Source organism: Corvus brachyrhynchos, unplaced genomic scaffold (assembly GCF_000691975.1).
Source record: "Corvus brachyrhynchos isolate BGI_N302 unplaced genomic scaffold, ASM69197v1 scaffold348, whole genome shotgun sequence".
Lineage (NCBI taxonomy): Eukaryota > Metazoa > Chordata > Aves > Passeriformes > Corvidae > Corvus > Corvus brachyrhynchos.
Window position 1 is genome coordinate 13,100 of NW_008239650.1, and position 8,395 is coordinate 21,494.

Genomic DNA, 8,395 nt, shown 5'->3' on the forward strand with positions numbered 1-8,395 from the left:
GTAATACAAGTGGACCACCTAAAACACACAAATGACAATGGATGCTTGGAGCTCTATCAGAACTTGACACCCACAGAATAAGAACTTGTTCTTTCCACCGGTCACCGCTTACCTTGCTTGCTTCACTTTAACTGCTGCTATATGGCTTTACTTCCTAAAAAGAAACATAAAACCCAGTGCTGTAACATAGCCACCATTCACATGTGCCCTGCAAACACAAACAGCGACTCACCTTCCTGCAGGAACATCCTCACCCGGTGTGGGGCACCCTGCCACGGATTTATGCCATCTGCACCTGAAAGAAAGTGATGACAAAAGTCAAAGGGCTGCATGAGAACTTAACAGCTCCAGCCATCCTGTGTCAATCTAGGAAGACCATCTTGAGGTCCAACTACACCCTACATTAGAGATCTCAAAACCCAGGACCCAGTCCTATTACAGCTATAGGCCAGGCTATGCAGCAGGGCAGAGCAGCTCTGCACCAAAACCCATGCAGGCACCAGCAGATGGCAAACAAGGGGGCACGACAAGGAGAGAAAAGTCTCGGTGAGAATGACCACAAGCACACTGAAGGGCTGAGGCAGAACACACGAGATGCGAATAGAGACAGAACGCACAACAGACAAGTGACACGACATGCACCGGGACTGCTCTGCCCTGCACACATCAGCATTGTGACCAAAAGTGAGGCTTTGCCTTCATGGGGCCTAAGGGGCCCCCTCTTAGACATCCCCATCTCCAAAGCTGACTCCATATTCCCTCCTGGCGAGCCCCAAACCGACACCCCGCTTGCATCCCCTCCACTTATCTCCCTTGGACATCCGGGGATGCGAATCCGCCTCGGGCAAAAAGCAAGCTGCCTCGCCGTCCTGGAAGCTCCTGCCGTCGCTGGGCTGTTCTCTCTTAGTCAGCTACAATAAAGAAAACCAAACATCAGAGCACGAACTGAGCGGCACCTGGGTCAGAACCCCACAATTCCTGTACTCACCGTCTCGTAAGAGGGCCGGGCTCCTGGGGCCGCACGCTTCGGCCGCGCTCCGAGGCTGACGCTGCTGTCACAGGGTACACCTGGGTTAAAGAGGAGACGAGGGGGTGCGGCATTGCTGAAACTTGAGCTGACCCTCGCTCCTCCTCCCTCCCTCCCTCCCCGACTCGCTGCAATTCCTCTGCCGTAGCCAAAGGCTGCCCTGACAGCACCTTCAAATGGAAAAGGGAAAAGCTCGGTCACAGAGTCCCATAACACTTCTGGAGGGCTCACGAGGGCGGCGGGCCGGGTCCATCGCTTTAGTGTGTTTTAAGACGTGTAAATGCATCCTCTGCGCTTCAGGAAAAGCCTTAGGGGGGCCAGAATAGACACCTTTTCCTACCGTACAGCCCTCAAAACCCCTCCTGGTGCTTCCTAAACCGGTTACCCTGTGTTGGAATGAAAGCTCCTCTGGACTCACGCCCAGAGGGAAGCCAAAGCACAGGGGTTGAATTAAAACCTTTGCACAAGCTGAGATACCTGAAGCCACACCAAAGTGAAGTGGCAATATAGATTTTTTAACTTTTAGGAGAAATATATGCTAAGTGCCTTAAACATTAAAAAGCTATAGCAGACACCTTAAACACAGTTCTTGCTGCAGCAGCGTTACCTTTTTACAGATTTCTTTACTTTAGACAAAACACAGATGGAATTACATTGCTCACATTTTTTAGATGGAGTCTTCACAAACAATAAGAACCGATAGAAACTGCATGCCCATATCTGTGCAATACCTATATAACACTTGTGTGAGGCTTATGAATGTTAGAATTAGACCAGGATAGGTTAAGAACAGAAAGACTAGAATTGTGTATTAATCTTATTCATCAGTTAGCAAATATAATCCACACTTCTACAGGAAAAAATATAGAGTCTAAAAAATACTGTATAGAGTCTAAGAAATAGAGTTTAGTATATATAGAGCATATAGAAGAAAAAACTAACTGTGCCTGCTGTTGCTGCTTGGCTTTATCATGTAACCCCCTTCGAACTCAGCCTTCAAGAAAGGTATAAGACTATGAAATAATGAACTTAGCAGAACAGCAGCCTCCTCTGCTCTTTTACCCTGCTCCAAGAAAGTAGAGTACCTCAATAACCCTGCTCGTGCTTCCTTTCCCAGTCACAATCCATGACTTACCTATCAGAAGCCTCAATTTTGGATGCCATCGCTGATGTGGGGCAGAGCCCTTTTGTGGCACAATGAAGGGGCTGAAAAAATTTGAAGTTTCATATTCGAGGCAACCCAGAAGTTACAGTGCTCCTAAAACAAAACAAGAACAAAAAAAGAAATTATAAAAGCACCTTACTACCCCTGAGCACACAACCCAAAATTGACAGCTTAAATACTCCCTGTGTTTAATGCTATCTTCTTCCCAGTGTCTTTAATGCCTCTATTGCTTTAGAGGCTAAAAGCACCCACTTGGAAAAAGAAAAAAAAAAGAAAAAAAAGAAAAAAAAAGAAAAAAAAGGCTGCAAAAGGCTAACAGAGTCCCTTCCTTGAAATGAAAGGAGAGCCCTCACCCCCATCAATCCCACAAGGGGAATAAATCCCCTTGCAAAAGGCTGGGGTTAATATACCCCTGGCCGGGCCCGGCTCTCCTTCCCACGATTCCCAGGAAAAGGGAGGGGGCAAATACCACGAGGTATAAAAGCCCTCAGAGGAGCTGTAGCTGCTTGCATCCTCTGGCTTAAGTGTAAGGTGAGTAAAGGGCTGGAGAGAGGAAAAATTTCTTCAGGGAAATGATAATGCCTTCTTTTTTTCTGCAACTGCATCAAGTGAAAGGGCAGAGACTGGGTAAGAAATAAAACTTTATGCTTTGGCAGCACAGACAGATAAGTGATATAACTAGTTATTAATTGCATAATTGTTCCTTAGTGATTACTAACTAGTATTCCACATGTAACTAATTATGTGAATGGCTTTACTCACCTCAAACTTAAGTCAGGTGAGCTAACCAGCTGCAGCTCATTTGAGCTTTTACCCCTTGTGTTATTTGCCTCCTTCCTGTTCTAGAGCATCTTAGGAAGGACGGGTGGGCCTGGCCAGGGGTATATTAACCTCAGTATTTGGCAAAGGCCTTCATTCTTTTTCTGGGATTAACTAGTAAAAGAGCCCTTCTCTTATTTCAATGAAGGGAATCTTTCAGTTTATTTCAGCTTTTTTTTCAACAGGTGCTTTTGGCATCTAAATTGCCAGAGGCAGTGAAGAAGATAGCATTGAACAGAGTGGGTATTTAAGTTAATGATTTTGGGTTGTGTATCAGGGATGGTAAAGTGCTTTTTCTATTTTTTTTTTTTTTGGCTTTGTTTTTTAAGAAGCATTGTAAATCCCTGAAATTCCAGGCTGTGTTAAGTATGGTACTTCGGACTTTTTCAGCAAATTCAGTGTGTTGCAAAAGGGATCTGCTGTTGGGGAGGCTGAAAGTTTGGTAAGACAGTTTCACAGCTATGTAGGCTTGGCAGAAAGACGTCTGAATGTAGAAACTGGGGATGAGGTAGAAATGGAAGCAAGTTTTGATATGGAGTAAAAGATGTTTTGCCGAAACAGTGATCGCTGAGTAACTGAGAAGGCAAAGGTTGGAGATGAGTTGGAAGGAGATTTTTAGGAGTAGGACAAAGGTATGTGATTACAAACAAAGACGTGTTTTTCACCAATTAAATAAGTCTCAAGAAGAGCATAAGTAAATAGAAAAAGTGTCTTTGCCAAAAAGAGAACTATGGCAGGCAAACAAGAAATGTTGATGTAGCAAGAAGAAGAGAAGTCTGAGAATTTTCCACTGAAAGCTTAAATTGTAACTTACTTACTCTTGTGATTGGATAATAATGGCTATAATATGGTGATGGTAGTAGCTATGATAGGCTATAGGCAAAAGTAAAGGGATTGGGGATGGTGCTTTTGTGATTGGATAATAATGACTCTAATATGGTAATGGTAGCAGTTATGATAGGCTATAGGCAAATGTAAAGGTATTGTGTATGGTGCTTATTGGTTGTTATGTATTAAGCTACTCAGCAAAGAAACGTATATAATGCTTTGTAACTTGAACAGAAGGCGGCTTCAGGTATGCCTACAAGCTGCAGCTGGCAGCTGTAGGGCTGGCTCTGGATACCCACTCCCTGAAATGCTGTAACTTCACCTATGCAATAAACAGCTTTCAAGAGAGCCTCCTGAAGTCCAGACATCCTTCGTGAAACTTTCTCCTATAATCTGCCCTGTGTCAGAGATGATGTCTCAGATTGAGGCTTTCCAATGGGTAAAGGGGAGGATTGTGACTGGGAGAGGGAGGGTGAGCAGGGTACTGGGTTAGGAGTTACGGTGGAGGGGTTTTGAAGGTAGCACAGTGGGAAATGGTGTCTGTTTGGGGGCCATTAAGGCTTTTCCACAGGCACAGAAGATGCATTTACATGTCTTATGGCACGTAAAGAAAGGCCACATAGCTTTGTCTCTCGCTAACCTGGGTGCCCATTGTAATAACGACCGCAGCCTTAGACTCGGGATGAAGCCTTAGGCTCCAGGACCCCGGCACACTTGCGACAGGGCGAGTAGCCATCTTGGTGTTTGGCCCATGTGCCATTAAACTTGTGCATTGATTTTGGTTTTCTTTACCGTAGCAGACCAAGAAGCTAACCGGTGATCGTGGGGCCTTCTGAGATGGCTGAGGTGGACTCGTTTCATGTCCGACATGGATTCATGTCATCGGTTATCTGAAAGATAAGTCGGGGGCCACGAGCCCCAGATGGGATGATAGCAGGGTAGTGGGTTGGAAATTCCTGGGAGAGGTTTAAAAATTAGCAGAGGGGAAAGGGATGCTCTCTGAGGGGCCTCTTAGGACAGCTAAAGGGAGTGGCTCTACTTTTGATTGCAACCGTTCGGTGTGCAGGGCAGAGCAGTTCTAGTCTGTTGTGTGTTGTCTAGCGTGTTTATGGGATCCCATGGCTCAGATATCTCTGCTTTTTCCCTTGAGGGCCTTATCCCGAGTGTCAGATGTCATCTATAGGATCTTGAATGTTTGTGCTTCTCGGCATGACGCCGATATCGTTCGTTCTTTTACCGGCGGGCTCGGCCACATCTAGGAATTGCATCTCAGAAAAGACCTCGTTCCCGGCCGTGTTGCTGTCCGTCCTTTCCAGCTGTGAGCTATAGTGTCCTGGGGCTTATAAGACCATAAGGATATGGGGAGCATTCTGAACACAGCATTGTCTCTCAGCCGTCTTGATCATCGTGACCGACAGCTCTTCTAACGGGTCACTCTGTTACAGTCTTTTCTTCTGCTCCTTAGAGCCTCTTCCATCCACCGTTGCCGTGCCATCGGTCATCTTTTCTGGCGTTGTCTCAGTCCTCGCTGTCATTCTTCTTCCCGAGAGCTATTTTTTATCATTCTCTTGTCATGCTGCTTGTAGCATAATGTCTTGTTTGAGTTGGTGTTTAGCTTGGAACTGCTCTGCCCTGTGGAATAGAGTGAGGAGTAGGTGGAATAGAAAGAAGATTTTACAGGTAACCTTGAGCTTTGCCTAGCCACCCGAGCTGCACCTCAGACAGAGCAACCATGGCTGGTCTATTCAGGGGTGGGCTGAGACAGCAGGTGCACCTTGCAGTCCTCTAGGTATTTGTCTTAATGCAGGCTCTTCTCGGATCTGAGGAGGTTTGCTTTGAGAAATGAGAACTTGGGAAAGGTTAAGCTTTCCCTGTGTGTCTGAGTGACTTTGACAAATAATCTTTTTGCAGAGACAGAGGGATAGGATGTAAACCCGATACAAATGGAGGAGGCCGGAGGACCGCGGCACCCAACCCCTGAGCGGCGGCCTGACTTTCAGCTCTGTGTTTACCTCATCGTTTGGCTTTTCCTTTAATTTTGAAGATGCAAAGCACTCGGCACGGCTGGGTATCGGCGCCGGGGGGACCGTGAGCCCGGTGAATACCGGCAGCCGAGATGAGTATTGATTCCAGCACACAACTGGGTGCTACCAGAGTTGTTGTATTAGCGATGGAACTATAAGCGTCCTTTGTTTTCTGTGTTTTACAGGTGGTCTGCAGAATTCAAACCACTACTCGAGTATGACAGAGACTACTGCAGAAAGAGGTCGCAGTGCAGCGGTTTCAGAGGGAAGTTAAACTGGCAGTGTGATGCTTTCGGACCCTATGTCGGTACAGGACTTTGCATTTTGATTTGCCCCTTCTCCTCTAGGAAGGTCAGTTAGTGTTCAGCTTTTCAGGGGAGGTGTGAATGGTGGCTGTGTTACAGCATTGTTCTTTGCCTTTATTTCCAACAGGGAAAGCCAGATAGCAGCAGTCAAGTCGATGGAGCGAGGTGAGTGGCGACCCGTGGACAGGAGCTGTTATTGTTTGGGTGTCAGGTTCTGGTTCAGCTCCAAGCATCTGTTATTGTTTGAGTGTTTTAGGCCATCTGCTCATTATGCTGAACCCCCTCGCTGACCAGCCGATGGACCCGGTTCGCCACTCTCGGGAGCCCTCCAGAAGTGTTACGGGACTCTGCGACGAAGCCTTTACCTTTTCCATTCAAGGGTACTGTCCAGGCAGCCTTTGGCACCGGCCGAGGAGTTGCGGTGAGTCGGGGAGCGAGGGAGGGAGGAAAAGCAAGGGTCAGCTCAAGTTTCAGCAATGCCACATTCCCTCGTCTCCTCTTAACCCAGGCATACCCTGCGACAGCGGCGTCAGCCTCGGAGCGCGGCCGAAGCGTGCGGCCCCAGGAGCCCGGCCTTCTTACGAGACGGTGAGTACAGGAGTTGTGGGGTTCTGACCCAGGTGCCGCTCAGTTTGTGCTCTGATGTTTGGTTTGGTTTTCTTTGTTGTAGCCGGCTGAGAGAGAACAGCCCGGCAACGGCAGGAGCTTCCTACACGGCGAGGCGGCCTTCGTTTGTGCCCGACAGGGATTCACATCTCCGGATGGCCGAGAGATAAGTCAAGGGTTACAATCCACAGAGGGGGTGAAAGCGGTGTGTCGGGTCGGGGCTTGCCGGGAGGGGTTTTTGAATCAGCTTTGGAGATGGGGATGTTCAAGAAGGGGCCCCTTAGGCCCCTTTAGGGCAAAGTCTCGCCTTTGATCACAGTGCTGAGGTGTGCAGGGCAGAGCAGTCCCAGTGTGTGTCACTTGTCTATAGTGCATTCTCTGTCTTCTGGGCGTCTTGCGTGTCTTTTCCCTTAGCCCTTTGAGGGGCTTATTGGAAAGGCCGGGGGTCATTCTCAGCATCTCTGATCTCTGCGTTCCTTGGCTCGGCGCTGATAGCGTCGAACCTTTGACTCGCGTGCTTGGGGGCGCACTCGAATTGCACCTCTGTTTAGAAGCGTCGCGTCAGACTTCTTTTCAGGTCTTGTTCTGAGCTGTATCGACAGCTGTGCACCACAATGATGCATTATAGCAGGTTAGGACTCGTAAGCATGCAAATACAAGTGGAGGGTTCCACCTGTACGGTTCTCAGGCATCCATCTTTGCGGTTCTCAGAATAATTCCTTCTGTTTGCATCTTCTTCCTCCAGTGTTCCTGGAGCCTCCTCGGCTCACCATCGGTCTGGCCTAGGTCATGTCATTTGGCATTCTCTTGATCCTTGTGATCGTTCTTCTGTCTAAGAGCTTTCTCTCCTTGTCATGTTCCCTTGTTTGTCATCTCCTGTGTCACGGGTCCCTGCTTGGGTTTGGCCGGGAGCTGCTCTGCCCTGCTGCACAGCCTGGTGTATGGGTGTAATAGGACAAGGCCCAGGGAGTTAAAATCTGTCATGTAAGGTGTAGTTTGGCCTCTAGATGGTATTCCTAGATTGACCCAGGATGGCTGGAGCTGTTAAGTTCTCATGCAGCCCTTTGAGTTTTGTCATCGCTTTCTTTCAGATGCAGACGGATTAAATCTGTGGCAGAGCACCCCATGCAGGCTGATGGGGTTCCTGCAGGAAGGTCGGTTACCGTCTGGTTTTGCTGAGAAGGTGTAAATGGCGGCTGTGTTACAGCATTGTTCTTTGTCTTTATTTTTAGGAGGTAAACCAGATACCAGCAGTCAAGGTCGATGGAGCGAGGTGAGCAGCAACTGGTGGGCAGAAGGAGTTGCTGATGCTTGGGTGACACCTTCTGGTACAACTCTAGGCATCTGTTACTGTTTGTATGTTTTAGGCGGTCCACTTGTTATTATGCCGAACCCCCTCGCCGACTGACAGATGGACCTGGCCCGTTGCCCTTGTGAGCCCTCTGGAACTATTACGGGACTCTGTGAAGGGAGATCCTCCCCGGTTTAAATGCGGACAATAACAGAAAAAGGAATTTTTCCATTTATTTAAACCCCTTTTTCTCGTTGTATCGGCCGTTTTATTCTGGAGGGGCTGAGGGCACTTCAGAGGGACTGGGGGCACTGCGGAGAGACTGACACG

The 8,395-nt window shown here is 48.0% G+C and overlaps 1 long non-coding RNA gene across 1 annotated transcript in view; it reads right to left on the reverse strand.

Moving 5' to 3' along the window:
* Positions 1-2,388, reverse strand: part of LOC108448648 — a 9,104-nt gene extending 6,716 nt beyond the window's left edge. The window contains exons 1-3 of the long non-coding RNA XR_001864612.1: positions 2,163-2,388; positions 989-1,068; positions 296-911 (exon numbers count right to left, since the gene is read on the reverse strand). This is a non-coding gene — a long non-coding RNA (uncharacterized LOC108448648). The remainder of the gene's footprint in view (positions 1-295; positions 912-988; positions 1,069-2,162) is intronic.
* Between the last annotated feature and the right edge of the window lie 6,007 nt (positions 2,389-8,395).